Raw genomic sequence first — 16533 nt, forward strand, 5'->3', positions numbered from 1 at the left:
TAATTTTGTAGGGGATGGAGGGAACAAAGACAATAAATAGGGCTACTTTTGTAGCTCTCTCTCTAACTTCTCTCTAGATAGGAGAGGGGGAGGGGAAAGTAGGGAATGAGGGTGGTAAAGTAGGAGGAAGAGGGGGGATAAAGTAGGAGAGAGAGGGGAGTCATGGTGGCAATGTTTCTATCATCGGTGAGGTGGAAAATATGCATGAAGTGCCACAAAAAGTATCTATGAATGGTGTGAAAGCACGTAGGTTTTTCAAGAAACCACAGATGCAAAAGGAGAGGGGTGAAGAGGATGCTCCATGGGAGCTATGAAAAGTGCTTTGCAAGTGTACGACCGATCAAGATTCAAATCCCGTGCTTATAAATCTGTGTAGGCAAGTGAGGCACCACTTGGAGTTAGTGCTTCAAATCATGTGGAAACACCAAACCACGAGCGAGCAACAAAATTTGTTCATAGATCACATTTCGAATTTCACTAAAGCATTTGTGCAAGCATGGGGAGAGAGCAATAGCATACACTACATGGTAAGTTACTTTGTTCAGTTCAAGTTTTGATTCTATACATAAATATTTATTTGATCTAAGCATTTTTTCTTGATGCAACATATTTTGTATGCGCATGGAGCATTCTTTATGTCAAAATATGGTTCATTAGACATGTGGAGCACTCAAGGAATGGAAAAATCACATTATCGAGCCAAAGGTGTTTACTTAAAAAATACACGTCACGGCGGTGGAACTACGAGATCCAACTACATGAAGGAGATGTTTGATTGGTTCTTTCGTTGTTCTTTGGGGAGATGTCATGCCATAGAGCGAGCGCGAAATTCAAGTCTTGCCACGGAGGTTAGGAGACAATCTCGACTTATTGCTAAAGAGAAATGGAGAAACTCCACCGGACCCCTTAATCATGCTAGGTGGCGTGAAAATCTCCATAAACTGGGCAAACGTTGGTTACCCAATATGTAAAACAAATGATGCTATGCAGTGTAATGTTTATGTTTGTAGATTTCTTTATTGAGTTGCATATAATACTTCTCCATTTATCCATTTTTTGTTTTTTATATTTTGATGATATTAAGAGTTTTTTTAAAGTGGCCTGGTCAAGTGTGAAGAGACTTTTTTTTTAATAAATAGAGGGGTTTTAGAGAAGAGGGAGTCTCATTTTCAATCTTGCCCCTTCTTACACCATGGCACGCACAAAGCAAACAGCAAGAAAAGATCAACCTTTTTTTGCTCACCCTCACTCAACCGTCCAAGGTGCTCAAAAACCACCTTGGATACACGAACAAGAGCTCTTAGAAGAGATGGAGACAGAATGGTCAGATGAAGAGCAACAAGATGGAAAACCTTCACGCAAGAAGAAACAGGTAGTGACATCAGACACAGAAACCGAAACGGACAACGAAGCACAAAGCCCACCATGGAGCGGACAGGAGATCCCAAGCAATCATCAAGTTCCGGCTGGGAAGACATTGCCACGTGGCTTCGGCGCTCTGCCGTCAGATCAGCCTAGAGGTGATCATGGGTTACTAAATGAAGAGGATTTTGAGGATGTAGCAGACGAGCCAGTTGGAGCGCAGGGTGGAGTTGAAGAGTCAGTCGGAGCACATGGTGGCCTTGAAGATGCACAAGCTCCTCCTCGCAAGCCCTCTCGTAAAAAGAAAAAGTTTTTCAAGGTTCATCCTCGCAAGGCCCATGTCCCAGATCCTACCATCCCTCAACAACGGGCTGCTGCTGTGAAGCGACGCATTCCAAAGGCGTTGCAAGAGATTCCTCACTATCAAAAAACTTCAGACCTTCTCATCCGCAAGGCACCATTCACACGTTTGGTGAAAGAGATCATGCAAAGTTATCGAATGGCGTTTCGAGTTCAAGGTATCGTCGTAGAAGCTCAGCAAGAAGCGGCATAATATCATCTAATTTCTATTTTTGAAGACACCAACTTGTGTGCTATTCATGCAAAATGGGTGACAATAATGCCCAAGGATTTAGCTCTTGCGCGTCGAATCAGAGGAGAAAGAGATTGAATTTGACTTTTATGCAATTTTGCCAATGTAAAGATATCTTTTTGAAATATAACGATTCATGGATTAAAAAAAAAAAAATCAAGTCGTGTACATTTGTGTTTTAAGTGATATAAGTAAAACTAAGTAGAAAGAGAGAGAGAGAGAGAGAGAGAGAGAGAGAGAGAGAGAGAGAGGTGTGGATAGAAGAGCTGTCAACCAAGTGTGGTTGGTTGAATAACCAAAAAAGGCATTGTATTCTTATAATATTAGCCTAAAAAAGGTTTAAAAAGGCTGTCTAGAGGCCTGCCGCAAAGGCGCGCGAGAAGGCAAAAGTAGAAGTTACTTTTGCTTTCTCACGCGCCTCTACGGCAGGCTTCTAGACAGCCTTTTTAAACCTTATTTAGGCTAAAATTATAAGAATTTTATGATATTATGCTTTTTTTGATGTTATTTATATAGAAAAACTCTATATTATGATTCAGAGAATTGCACAATCGTATCACAAGATAGAACCAATCACGTACTGTCTATCGTACCATAAACTCAATATAGAAGTTGGAAAGTACTAGTTAAAATCAATTCCCTCTCGAATTTTGAAATCAGTTCCCTGCAGCTATTGAGTGCTTGAGCCATCTAAGATATGGCGAGCAATGTTTTCTCGACGCTCTTGGGCGCAGGGAAGCTGTTTGTGCAGCACATCCCAAGCAATTTGTTCCACATTGCTTAGACCTACAGCTTGGCTTAAGGCCACGTTACAAAGCACACGACCACGAATGTGTGTCGCAAATGCAGCACTGGCCACAAATTTATTTACAAGATATATAACTTGGGAGGCTTGAGATATGGTTGACAGGCATAGGATGCGGCTCATTGCTTTCATCATTGACACCCAAAATTGACCACAAGGAGTGTACTCCTTGTGGATTATCGCAAAGCCGTCCTGGGGGAGCTTGCCAAGGTAATGCGCAAGAGACGACTGCCATCCAAAAGCCTGGCGCCTACCATCTCCTCCCCGACTTGCATGCTCATCCAGCTCCACAACATTCTACAAAGAAATCATTAGGTAAATAAGATTTCAGATTGCAACAATGAAAATTAACGTAATCACAAAACAAAAATTAATTAATACCTCTTGTTTTTCATCGTCCTCATCGTTTATGCCTTTGCTGTCAAGAGAAATAGATGAATTGGGAGCCATAGCGACACTCACAAGTTCATCTATATGTACAAGCATAGGAGTGCGTTGGGCTTCAAGCAATGCGCGTGTAGCTACAAACTCATCCTCCGACACAGATGAGTGCGGTGCATCTGTCACTTCCACCATTGCCAACTCCACTATATCTACTACACTCTCTCCAAGGGGAAGGAGGCTTCGATCCAAAGGATTGGAAGAGGGGTCAATGGCAGAGGACTCTATAGTGGCACAGAGTATGGACAGACACTCATCCAACGGATGTAAAAAGTCTTTTCAAGATCATGTAAAAACAAATATTCCTCCCCATTTATCACAATTGGGGAGAGGTGTTCAAAAAAAACCTCCGGATTTAATGTCTCCTCCGGCGCATCTGCAGCGGGCTTAAAAGGATGCTTCTGCACCCTCATCACCCATGGATTTGGCGGCATCCATGACACCTCTTGGGTAGGTTAGGGCAAGAATATTGCCCTCTTTGCTTGCATCCCAGGGCACTGTAATGGGCTCCTTTGTGTCCTTGATGACACCCCCAAGGTAGCCTCCAAAGGTTGTAGCTCTCCGTAGCCTTCCTCATCTGTAGGTACAATGTACTTGTGGGTGTAGAAGAACACCCTTTGTCGTGCAAGGTTTGATGAATTTGTGTTGGAGAAAAGCATATCCCCAAGACTTGCATGACGTAAATGTGCCTGAAAGGCACGAGAGTGGTTGCTCCTCCACAAGGCTAGAAGGGAAAACATCTACATAGAAACAAAACAGCTTGTGAGATGTAAAAAGTCCATTTTTTGTTACCACCAAAACCATTGAAGTGCAAGGGACATAAAATTACAAGGAAAATCCCTTGGGTTGGTGATCCCTCGTAGACGCATGTGTCCAAACATGAAAACATGTTGAACGATTGCTACCGTACCCTTGTCTCTTACTTGCATGAAGCCTATTAGTCTTCCCTTCCAATGGAGATCAACGTTTGTTCTTTCACGAACACGATGTGGACCGATTGCGGAAGGTTGCATGTAGACCCACGCACCTTCTTGAAAAACCTGAGGTTCCCATTGCTGCTCCTCGTTCTTCGAGTTGTAGAGAACCATACTTTGAATGATGGGTTTGGGGCGTCTATTTTGACCATTGTTTGCCATGGATGCTTAAGTGGGAGCTTGAAATTGCAATGAAGAGCTGGGAGAAGGAGGAGGGAGACAAAGTTTAGAGAGAGAGTGGGAGCTTACAATTGCAATGGAGAGCTTGAGGAAGGAGGAGGAAGATAGAGTTTAGAGACAGTGGGAGCTTAAAGTTGCAATGGAGAGCTTGAGGAAGGAGGAGGGAGACAGTTTAGAGAGAGAGTGGGAGCTTAAAGTTGCAATGGAGAGCTTGAAGAAGGAGAAAGGTGTAAGAGTTTAGAGAGAGAGTGAGAGCTTTGTGTTATGGAAAGGGGCTATGGAGGAAGGGAGTCTTTGAAAAAAGGTTCTAGAGTGAGAAAATGACTTTTTGATCATATGGTAGGTTTGGGGGGAGTTTTGGATGGAATATTTTGAATTTATTTTTTTTTTGAAAATTTTGAAATTTTAAGGTTTTTTCAAAAACGTATCTGTGGACCCACCACTCCCCCCCTCCCTCTTTTACCCATCCACCTCCCTCTAGGATACAAAGTAATAAATGAGTGGACAACCCTATTATTCTCTCTAATTTCTTAGGTTCTAAACTTATATACATTGCTCTCTTCCTATTGGCTGGAGCCTAATTAACCTTAATCCTATATGGCCCAAGGAGAGTCCACATTTTTCCTAATGGTGTCAAGTCAAGCCGAGAGTTCAAATGCATAAGAACCAAAGCTAACTAGTAGTAGTAGCAATACATACACAACTACAACAAAGCACATTTTAAAACTATATGGCTACATTGGAGATAAAGTTTTATATGCAGATTCGGAAGGCCATGGGAGATGATGATTCACAAAAGCAGCACAGGAGCCACGATCCTATTGATCAGAGTAAAGCTAAATTTAGAGAACACCCAGATGTTCACAGACTTCAGTGGAGCTAGGTATTGCAAGCTCAAAGACGAGGTGCAGATAAAAGTGCAAAAGATGGATCTAATTGGTTATCCAGAAACCTGCACAAGCCCGCAAATCATCCATTTAGTGCACATGCAATCAGGATCGCTGTACATGGATTATATTGGTCAAATCTATAGTCGAGAGCCAGTAATGAACGATCCAACAGATCAGCCAATAAACACAAGTCTAATTGGAGAACCAAGTCAAAGGTAGTATAAAGGTCAGGATGAAGTAGTCTATAGCCTAATGCTCACTATTTTAAAAGAATATGCCGACAACTTGGTGAGTACAGAAGCTGAACGTTCTTAGCTAGAGCTTGACATGAAAAAAACAAATGAAATACCACCAATCACAGCATATTGCTCGGATTGTGGAAGAATAAGTGGACATTTTCATGACGATTGTCCAACAAATCCAAGCAAAGCATGGAGAAAACTGGAAACGTGAATGTCGAGTTATCACCGAAGGTAAAAAGAGTGTAAGTTTTGAAAATGATTTTGCATCCACTGTCACAAGTGTGCAATCATTCACAAGTCTAAGGGACACATCAAACAGAACGATATTAGCATTGTATGGTACACATAACTCATAAGCATGCTATGTAGACCAAAAAGGGCAACTGTACAAAAAGAAACAACCGATGTTTGAACGGCCCACATCCCAACTTATAGAAGCGATTCCAGTGATAGATCAAAAAATATGGTTCATTTCAGAGGATAGAATCTATTATAGCCCATCCTCTCCAGAGCTGAAGGATACTACTTGGGTGAACCCAAAAATTTGTTGAGAGACAAACTCTCCTCCGTTGGAAATCAAGCTTTGACATTGTGACCAAACAAGCATATACTTTGATCAACGCAAACGTAGATATAGACGAGAATATAAAATCTATGATGCCTTGGGACCTGAAACCGAAGCTTATATCATAGGAGACCCATGGGATAGAAAATATCAAGGCAAAGATAATGCTATCTATAGCTTGACTGGGGGAATGATTTGCCATGTTTCACGAAGTTACATAGGAAACTATGCAGAAGGTTTATAGATGCCAAACATCAACAATGCTATCCAAAGTGTGCCTTCAAAATCCCAATAGGTAACTACAAGAGGCTATTCATATTAGCGACGCTCACACAGCGACGCTCAAAAAAAAATTTCCCAGCGTCGCTATGAGCGTCGCAAATTTACAAGTAAATTTGCGACGCTCATAGCGACGCCGACTGGGCTAAAAAAATAACAGAGAGCGCCCAAAAACTCAGATCTCAGATCTGAGTTTTTCGACGCCCTCAAGCAAGGAGCAGGTAACGCTCTCCCTCTCTCTCTCTCTCTCTCTCTCTCTCTCTCTTCTCCACACACACACACACACACACACACACACACACACACACACACACGAGGAGAGGAAGGAGAGCCAGGTATGCTCCTTCCCTCTCCTCACTCTCATGTTCCCTTCCCATCTTTCTCTCTCCCTCTCTCTCTCTCTCTCTCTCTCTCACACACACACACAAACACATAGTGTTTTTGAGAGAGAGAGAGAGAGAGAGAGAGAGAGAGAGAGAGAGAGTAAGAGAGTACAAACATAAACAAAAACGCACACACACATACATAAACAAAGAATGCACACACACATTGAGAGAGGAAAAGAGAGAGAGAGCATACATAAACAAAAAACGCACACATTGAGAGAGGAAAAGAGAGAGAGAACATGCATAAACAAAAAACGCACACATTGAGAGAGGAAAAGAGAGAGAAAACATGCATAAACAAAAAAACACACACACATTGAGAGAGAAAGAGAGAGAAACTAATTTAACGTCGTAGGAAACTAATTAAAATTAAAAGACCTAAAGATCTAGCCGACGAGGAGTTGAACTCAAGACCTATTATTCAAGAGGGAAATGGCATAACCAATCTATCATACTTGGCATGGGTGATAGAAAGGTTATACCATTTATCTCTTTTTATTGGCACACACATCCACACACGTGCACACACACAAGAAGAAGAGAGTTATAACGTCGTAGGAAACTATCCTAAAAGACATTAAAGATTAGGTTAGATGTAGACTTACGTTAAATTAGATTTAGGTTTATTTAAGTTAAATTAGATTAGATTTAGGTTTATTTTTAATTAGATTTACTTTTATTTACGCTAGATTTAGATTTACGTTATATTAGATTAGATTTAGGTCTCCGTAGACTGTGATGCCTGCATGAAGCGGGTGAAGAAAGCCCTCAATGGAATATAGGGTATTGCTGCCTTCACTCATGGTGGGCTCCGTCGATCCAAAAGTACTGGTGAAATGTCTTCAGAAGATAGGGAAGAAGGTGGATCTTCAAGGCGGCAAGAGTCACTACATCCCCGACACAATGACCATCTAGACAACCTCTAGTCATTCAACAGCAACTTCAAAGTTAGTAACAAGAGCAAGAACGGTCTAAAGGGCCAATTGCTGTCGTCAGATGTGGATGGAGATGAGGCAGTGTCACCGCCGGAAGTTAACTCTCACATCTTTAGCGATGAGAATGCCAACTCTTGCCAAGTTATGTGAAAAATTATGTGTTAAATCAGTTTTAAGGTTCTTATAATCCCTGTTAGTTTAGTTCTTTGTTTTTAATATAACATAATTTACGTTAGATTTAGATTTATGTTATATTAGATTAGACTTAGGTTTATTTAGGTTTATTTAGGTTTACCCACACACACACACACACACACACACACACACACAAGAAGAAGAGAGTTTTAACGTCGTAGGAAACTATCCCAAAAGACGTTAAAGATTAGGTTAGATGTAGACTTACGTTAAATTAGATTTAGGTTTATTTTTAGTTAGATTTAAGTTTATTTAGATTTACGCTTATTTACGTTAGATCGAGTCCACGCAAGAATTACTTACGGTTTAGGGTTTAGAGTTAGACGAACAATGAAAAGATGTTCAGATGCTGTGAAGTGCTACAGCTAGAGAAGAGGCAAAGGGGTTTTGTCCACTACATGCAGTATCATGTAGACGTGAGTCTGTAGATTTCTTGTACCCACAAATATAGGTATTGACCAATAAAGACGAGATTATAACCCGGTGGTTCTGATCTCCGTGCACCTCTAGACCAAGGTGTGCGGGGATTGGACATGACTAGAGAATGTGAGGTAAAGAGAGAGAGAGAGAGAGAGAGAGAGAGAGAGAGAGAGAGAGAGAGAGAGAGAGAGAGAGAGAGAGAGAGAGATAAGACGAAGAATGCCAATAGAATATTAAATTTGTTGTCCAGTAATAAGATTTTTATCCTCATTATGAGTAGTGACGAGGATGTGGGACCGTCCAACCGAAACACCTATCTCTCAACGAGGGTCTTATGTCCTTGTAATCAATGCAAGCATGCTGTGCGACAGACAAGACGTGTTTCTTTGCAGCACGTTCGCGAATTTTGCGAGTTCGATCCATCTATTATAGATCGAGTTGTTGCCAATTATAACTCGTCGGACTCTGACGCTGGCCAACGAGCAGCAATCTTGCAACCCAATAGACGTGTTCACAGGCGCATCTTCTTGTTCACATAGTTGATGAGGTGGAAATAGCTGGCACAATTCATTCCAGATGGATGTTCTTCTTAGAACGTTTCATGAAAATGCTTAAGGGATATGTGCGTCAAAAGGCACGTCCGGAGGGTAGCATGGCAGAAGGTTGGTTGGTATCAGAGTCCCTAGTGTACATTGGAGAGTGGCTAGACGGATTTGATAAATCCCGGGACACGCTATGGCAAACCATAGATGATGAGCGCATATCTGGGATTGTCATGTGCAATCTCGGTGTTGAGAAGAAGATGACGGAAGATCTAGAGGCTAAAATCAGCCGATTTTGCATGATTCACAATCCAGTGATGCAAAAGTGGATTTCACAATATGAGGATGCAAAGCAAGAGCGACAAAGGGCACGAATCGAGTGGAGACGGGGAAGACGACCACCGATGCACTATCCGACGGTTCTGGAGAGCCTACCAACCTTCATGAGCTTAAGATGGTTGCACAACCAATTGAAAAGCGCACAACAATGTGGTGACGAAGTGACTGAGGAAGAGTGGGAGTACTCTCGGGGTTGCGCGACCAAGGTAAGTTTGCAATGTACGACTAGCTAGTGACTTTATTTCTAAACGTCTGAACGGCCACTCATAATCTTTGTTCGTTGTATTATAAGTCATACACAGCAGCATGGTGTAACGGTCGACATTTTAGGGTGGAACGAATCGACAAAAAGCGTTTTACTCAAGATTGTGGAATCATGGCAAAATTTGAACAGTCTAGTCGACGACGTTCCTCTGATGCAGATCCTGTGGTGGCGGAACTCACTTACTTCGGCACGCTGCAAGAGATTTTGAGGATCGATTACAGAGGATTTTTTGTCGACTTGTTCTACGTGCAATGGTTCAAGATAATCATGGAGGGTCGCAACGCTACTGTGCGTAGAGGAGAGTCTGGTTTTCTTGAGGTGGATTCTACTAAGAAATGCACTGACCTAAGAGACACTTTCGTACTACCCGAGCATTGTGAACAAGTAAGTATGTAAATAGTTAACATTCCCCTTTTACAAGTTATGTGCTTGAAATCTCTCATGTAAGTTATGTGGCTCTGGCAGGTAATATTTCATCCTACAAAGTCTACATCAAACTGGTGGTACGTCATAGAGGTAGCCCCTCGTAGTGCAAGGACGTATGAAGGCTACCATGTGCCAATCACAATGGCATCAATGAAGGAGATCAGAGAAGATGCTCAATCAGAAGCCGCTGCGGTGGTGCCAGATGAGCATCAAGATGCTACTACTCTATATGGGGTGCATGCAGAGGAGCTACAAAATGAAACAGAGGATATGTGTTTAAACTGAGAGCTCTATATAGATATAGGAAGTTATGTTGAGTTATGCGAGGATGAGAGAGAGATCTCTTAAAGCCACAAATATTGTATTTGAACAATTTTTCTCCGTGTTGAAAAAGCTCTGGCTCTCTAAGTACCTTCCATGTTGTATAACGCTCTTTTCTACTCGCGCTCACATCTTTTGATTGAAAATTCTGAGTTTTCGACTTGCCTCTTCTATCACTCAATTCATTGCGTCATTGTATTTATATGCGTCATTACGTCATTGTATTTAATGGTCTTTGCGTCATTGTCTACTCTATTCATTCAATATTAAGTTTAAATATTCGTGTGTTTAATGCAGGTATGGATGATGAGAAGTTTCTTTCTTCTTTGTCACCGCAGCAGAGACAGTGGTACGTGGAGCGTCATCGCTCTGGCGCATCATCGCGCGTTCCTACTCCATCCGCATCTCCCTCTCTTTCGGAGCATTCGGCGCGCTCCGAAGCTTCGGCGTCAACGAGATGAGCTTCACACTCGTCTAGACACCGGCGCTCTAGTGGTGGCGGTGGCGGTTGTTGTGGGGATTCCGCCACTGATGCCTCCACACCGCCTCGTGTTCGACGAGGCTCTTTACCCTCCCCTTCTTTGCCCGCCCCCACACCAGCCACAGCATCGCCATCTACGCCAGGTTTTGCACGGCTGACTGTTCCTCGAAGCTACACACCTCTACCTACTCCGCCAGGAGCCACCCCACTCGACACTCCTCGCTTTGGGGCCCAGACGCCGGTGGAGACACCTGATGTCCGTACCCCCATCGACACGCCGCTAGAGACCCCTGCCGGGACACCCAGGTTCACGCGTCACCGGCCAGAGGGCTTGCCTTACTCCGTCGACTTCAGCGGCGGCATCATCATGGATGATGACGGCAAGAAGGTGATCTCGTGCATGCGTGGTCTTTTCTCTCAGTTGTTTAGACACTACATACTAAACAAATGGAGTGAAGTACCAAGTGATTTAAAAAACAGAGTCATCAGCATACTTCATGATGAGTTTTCCGTTTCAACATGGGATCAGCGCTTCAATGAAGACCCGATGAAGATTCGAATGCGCGAATACTGCAAACACAAGCGTTCCAAAGTGTAAAAAGCAATCAAGCATGGGTGGAACAGGCCAGATTGGCTGGCCAAAGAAGATTGAAAGAATGCGAAGAAAGCAGCGCGTGAGAATCCCGACAAGTGGAAGCAACAAAAGGATGCAACCAGAGCGTGAGTAGAGGCAGGGAGCTCGCACCACTTGGGAAGCGGTGGATGGGCATCATTTGAGGTCGATTTTGTAAGTGTTTTCGCATTGCTCTTTATGTTCGATAGTTTAGGGTTTATGAGTTTTTTAATTCTAACATAATGAATTCTTTGTATGTTTTGACAGTGGTCGATGATAGGACGTGATCCCACACCGTACGAGCGCGAGTACGCAGACAGGAAGGGCTTAAACGCCCTGATGGACATTCTCAGTTCTCGCGGCGGCATGGTTAGTATTAGGGTTTACTCTTTTCTATTTTTTGTATTGTTTTATAAATGTCGTTATATGTTTATACTTACTGAAAGCTGTCTTTTTTTGCAGAATCCGACAGATACGCCGCTTGGACGTGATGAGACGTCTGACTAGACGATGTCAGTTTAGCCGTAGCTAGATAGCATTAGTTTAGGGTTTCTCATAGCTTATGTATCATGAGACGGATTTTATACGTCTTTTTGAACCATGTATATTATTACATTTGTCACCGCAGTTCATTTTGCCAATCAATTCTTTATGCCTATGATGTTGTATAATTGTCATTATTACATTTGCCAATCAATACATTTTTCCTATGATGTGTACAATTGTCAATTTTACGCTTGTCAATTTTGCAAACAATGCGTCTTGTGGGTGACTATTTTGGGTCTATTATCTACCCTTGTACTTTTTTTAAAAAGTGAATCAAGTACAATATGGTTGATGGGTGGCAGGGCATTCAATGCCCTATCACCAAAAAAAATTTCTCTCGAGCGTCGCTATTTATGGCTCTGTAGCGTCGCTACGAGGGTCGCTATAGACTTCTGTGTAAACGTCGCTATAACCGTCGCTATGACCGTCGCTATATAGAGACGCTCATAGCGACGCCTATAGCGACGCTCTCGTAGCGACGCTATTAGCGACGGTTTTAGCGACGCCGGGGGTTATAAAAACCCAGTGTATTTCCGTCGCTAATAGCGTCACAAGAGCACACAGCCTCTTGTAGTGGGTGAGACTAAATTAGAGCCAAACCGTGTTTAGATCTCACAATGTAGCAGGCTATAGTGATCACCCTAGGAAAGGGGGAGCTGCAAATCCATCAACTCAGCTCTAGTACCAAAAAATGCTACACAAATAACAAGCCCTATACTAATTCTAGCCAGCAGACCCCTTCAAAGCAAAACCATTGAAAGATCATACGATTGTTGGAAGCTCGCAATCGACATAGATTCCATCAGAATCTATAGACAAATTCTTCTATGAAGATCATCAAGGACAAAAGTTTCAGTTGATCTCCACAAGTCAAAGCCAAAAGCCAACAAATCCCATAGTGTTCAAGCAAGTGCATGTGACCAAGCTCACATATGCATATCGAGATATAGGCAACAATGAATACCAGCAAGTTCATGACCTTGTACAAACCCATACAGATGGCCCGGCTGAAGTCAACGACTATCTGAAGATGATGCAAATCCTCAAGCTACCGGAATAGATGACAGATAAGTCAAAATCAACAGAAGCTAAAGTTCAAAAGGCAACACAAAGGTCACCACCAACATCTCCTCCAAAGATACAGATTTTGCCAAAAAGTACAGTGGATCTTAAAAGATCGAAGGTTACTCAAATGCAGACATATAATGCTCATCAATTGCAAACAAAAAGTACAATAGTACAGTCAATGGAGTCAACAATGATTGAAGCAAGTGGTCAAAGCAAAGAAAATGCAGATAAGCTCAATACAAGGACACTGACACAACAAAATTAATCAGTACAGAAAGAAATCCTGAGAAGATCAAGTGCAACATCACCAGTGAAAACGAAGAAGAGCTATAAAGTGAAGTAAAGTTAGATTTTCAGCTAGACAAGAACCTCATGTATTTTTGCACTTGGAAAAAATGTGGCCAACCACAGCTGGGAAGATGCTCCTGAATTTGTGACATTAGGAAAATTTTGAACTCATTTTTGGGCCTTTTAAGAGTGCCACATCATCAAAGTTGTACAAAAGAAAGCAACCCGGTAGACCCCTCTAAATATTGCTTAGAACCCCATGATATGACCTATCATTGGAAAGTTCTTGAAAAATGGATTCTAAAGAGACAAGGTCCGAAAATTTTGGATGAATTCTATGAAAGTTATGCCATTTTTTTTCAATCATCCAGGTTTTGTTACCGTTACGGTAATCTAAAATCACCTTTTTCTAGATCTACATGAAGGCAATGTCCGATACATGCATGCTATATATCAATAGATAGCATTTGAAGAGTAGATTCTAAATATCCAACCTCCCACAAGTTTGGATCTTATTTGCAAAAAATTTACCGATCCCCACTTTTTGAAAGCTATGCCACATCAACAATTCTTACAAGGCCCATTTTTTAGTCCAAACTTTTCCTAATGGCATATCTAGAAATAAACAAGGAGAATGCTGGGGAATCATCTCCATCGCCATTCAAGTAGGTCCACAAATCGTCATTGCTCAATTCCATGTGATCAAAACCAAAGATCTTACAGATAACATCATAGTGGGAATGCCAATGGCTCAGAAGATGTTAGAGATACAGAGTTCAAACATGACATAGTCATCATAGACAACAAAGAATGAAGACCAAGACTGGTCACTCGTGGACAACATCACAAAGTCCTCAAGGAAAATTCAAATGGAGACCAATTCCAAAGCAAAGCTTATTGAAGATGACTCATCTCCATTGAAGAGAACGAGCGTAAAGCAAATCAAGCAATAGAAATTAGAGATCAAACGAAGCAAAGGGAAACCACAAAATCTATTGAGCAAAGAATTCCACTAAAGTAAAAAGTTAAGAAGAACAAAATTGCAGACACCCATGAAGCAATAGGAAATCTAAAGATTCAGACATTGCCAGCTAAATTAGCTGATGAAAGTCATATTGGAAAACAGAGTCTCAAACCACCCTCCATAGAGACACATTTAGATCAAGATGAGTTCATGACAAAAGCAGGACAAAAATATTCAATAAAACCTCCAATGAGAATAGTTGTAGTTCTCTGCAGTACAAAAGGAGCAAGTGGCAGATGCAATGCTCTATTGAATAAAGAAGAAAAGTGCAATATGGTTGTAGATAGCATCCAAAGGATACTCAAGATCACTTTAGGAAAACAAAACAATAAAGAAATGCTAGGTAAGGTTGCGAGTAAAGAAGAAATGGTTACTACACTTAGCATTTAGAAGCATGAAGAGCAAGTAAAGATTCAAGTGAAGCCTTCAAAGGAAATGCTTGTAGATGTCATCCTTGGACATCAGTGGTTAGACCAATACAAGGCCTACAACGAAGATACAGTGCTAATATTCTCGTTTCCAAGAGGTAGCCAACAACATTTACATGCACCATTAATGCTAGATTCAGAGTTGCAAAAGTCACAAGAATCAATGACAAATCTTGCAGACAAAGGTAAAGCCAAAGTGGACCTTCCACCGATCAGCACAAAAGGTGTGACAATATATGCCTCTACATCAAAGAACACTCATGGATCAGCTTCTTCAAGCAAGTCAGACTTTCAAAACTTCAAGTCAATTGCTGACCCAATTGAAACCTCTAAGGAGACACCCAAAAAAGCAAAGATATTTCAGCCAAAGTACTCAAGAAAGCAAAATATATTCAAGTAAGTGTTTGTTTTGAGCAGTTAGTCAAAGTGAATGATCCGGTTTTGATTAAAGACACAAAATCAACACAAAAAGACAAACACATGGGATGGATATCATCACAATGGAGCTTAAAAGAATAGGAGTACTATAGAGGTAACATATATATATGGGTACCAAAACTATAGGTTAGAGCATATGAAGTAACGTCAAGTCCCTCCCAAGAAAGAACGGCCACAAGGTATCAACCTCGACAATATCGTAGGATACCTAAGAAGCAGGTATACAACAGAACAACATCAAAAGATGCTAAAGTCTACCACAACTCTCAAGAGGATACAGAACAAAGACGGATCTCAAAGAGTCTTCCTCTTGGACAAAGATTCTACATAGGTTATACAAAGATTTGGCTAACAGTCAAACACATGCCAACTGCAACAACTATACCAGACCTACATGAAGATCTCAAGAACTCAACAAGACCTAGAGCAAAGCAAAGTCAACAAAGGAGATAAAAAGGTCATCAAGACATTTGGATTCCTAAGTCTTCCAATGCTCATAGTCAAAAGACAAACGCTGACAGTGAACAGAGGCCTACAACAACATCAAAGACTCCTATCAACATGCATAATTGGAGAATCACACAGATAATGGAGTCTTCATAGTCAAAGAAGGATAACCTAGCCAAAAAAGCTTTTGATTCAAAGATGATAAAACACGTATGGCAAAAGAAACGTTCAATGCCAACTTGGTCCTTCACTAATCCTCTTTTTGAGGATTCAAGCTTACTTTTACCTAAAGAAATGTTTTTAGTAAGCACAAGAATGTAAACAATCAAGTCGCCAGGGTGCAAAAAACACTCTTAGGCATAGTCAAAGTTGGACTGCTAAGCCATAAAATGAGCAAAGCATTAGTCTCAAAGCTTCAAGTCATAATAAACTATGTGCTAAGATTTGTAGTTATTAGGCTTACGCTCAAGTTGGAAGAGTTGAGCATATCTAAGTTATGTTCCTCATGCTGGATGAGATGAGCTAAGAGTTGAAGTTTATTAACTTACAATTGGTGGAGTGTCGTAGAGTCCACTCATGCACGTGCACAGTAAGATGAGAGCATATATCCTCGATAAAAAAACCCATTCTAAAGGGGTGCCAGCTTGCAAATCCATGTCATATGCTTTTACAGCTACACCATCTTTCTGAAGAACCCCTCAAAATTCTTCTTGCACAGCATACTATTTTCCATGCATTTCTATGTATGCATATATAGGAAGTCCCACCATTTGACAATATACATTAGACATGTTTTTTTTCTTCCACCTATGCACCTTGAGGGACTACAACAGGCAAACCAATGTTCCATCATTCTACCTCTTACATTTTCTACCTTTTCAATTCCATATCTATCAATAAATAATCCCTTGAGTACTTTATTAATATTTCCCATGCTCGTCAGTACTTCATAATGCGCTTATCCCAAAGACACTTTTTTCCATTGGAATTTTCCCTTTGGTCATCCAAGTATTAGACCCTAACTTAGAACCTCATCATTCT

This window comes from Adiantum capillus-veneris, chromosome 19 (assembly GCF_014529385.1).
Source record: "Adiantum capillus-veneris isolate H3 chromosome 19, ASM1452938v2, whole genome shotgun sequence".
In the NCBI taxonomy this organism is placed as follows: Eukaryota; Viridiplantae; Streptophyta; class Polypodiopsida; order Polypodiales; family Pteridaceae; genus Adiantum; species Adiantum capillus-veneris.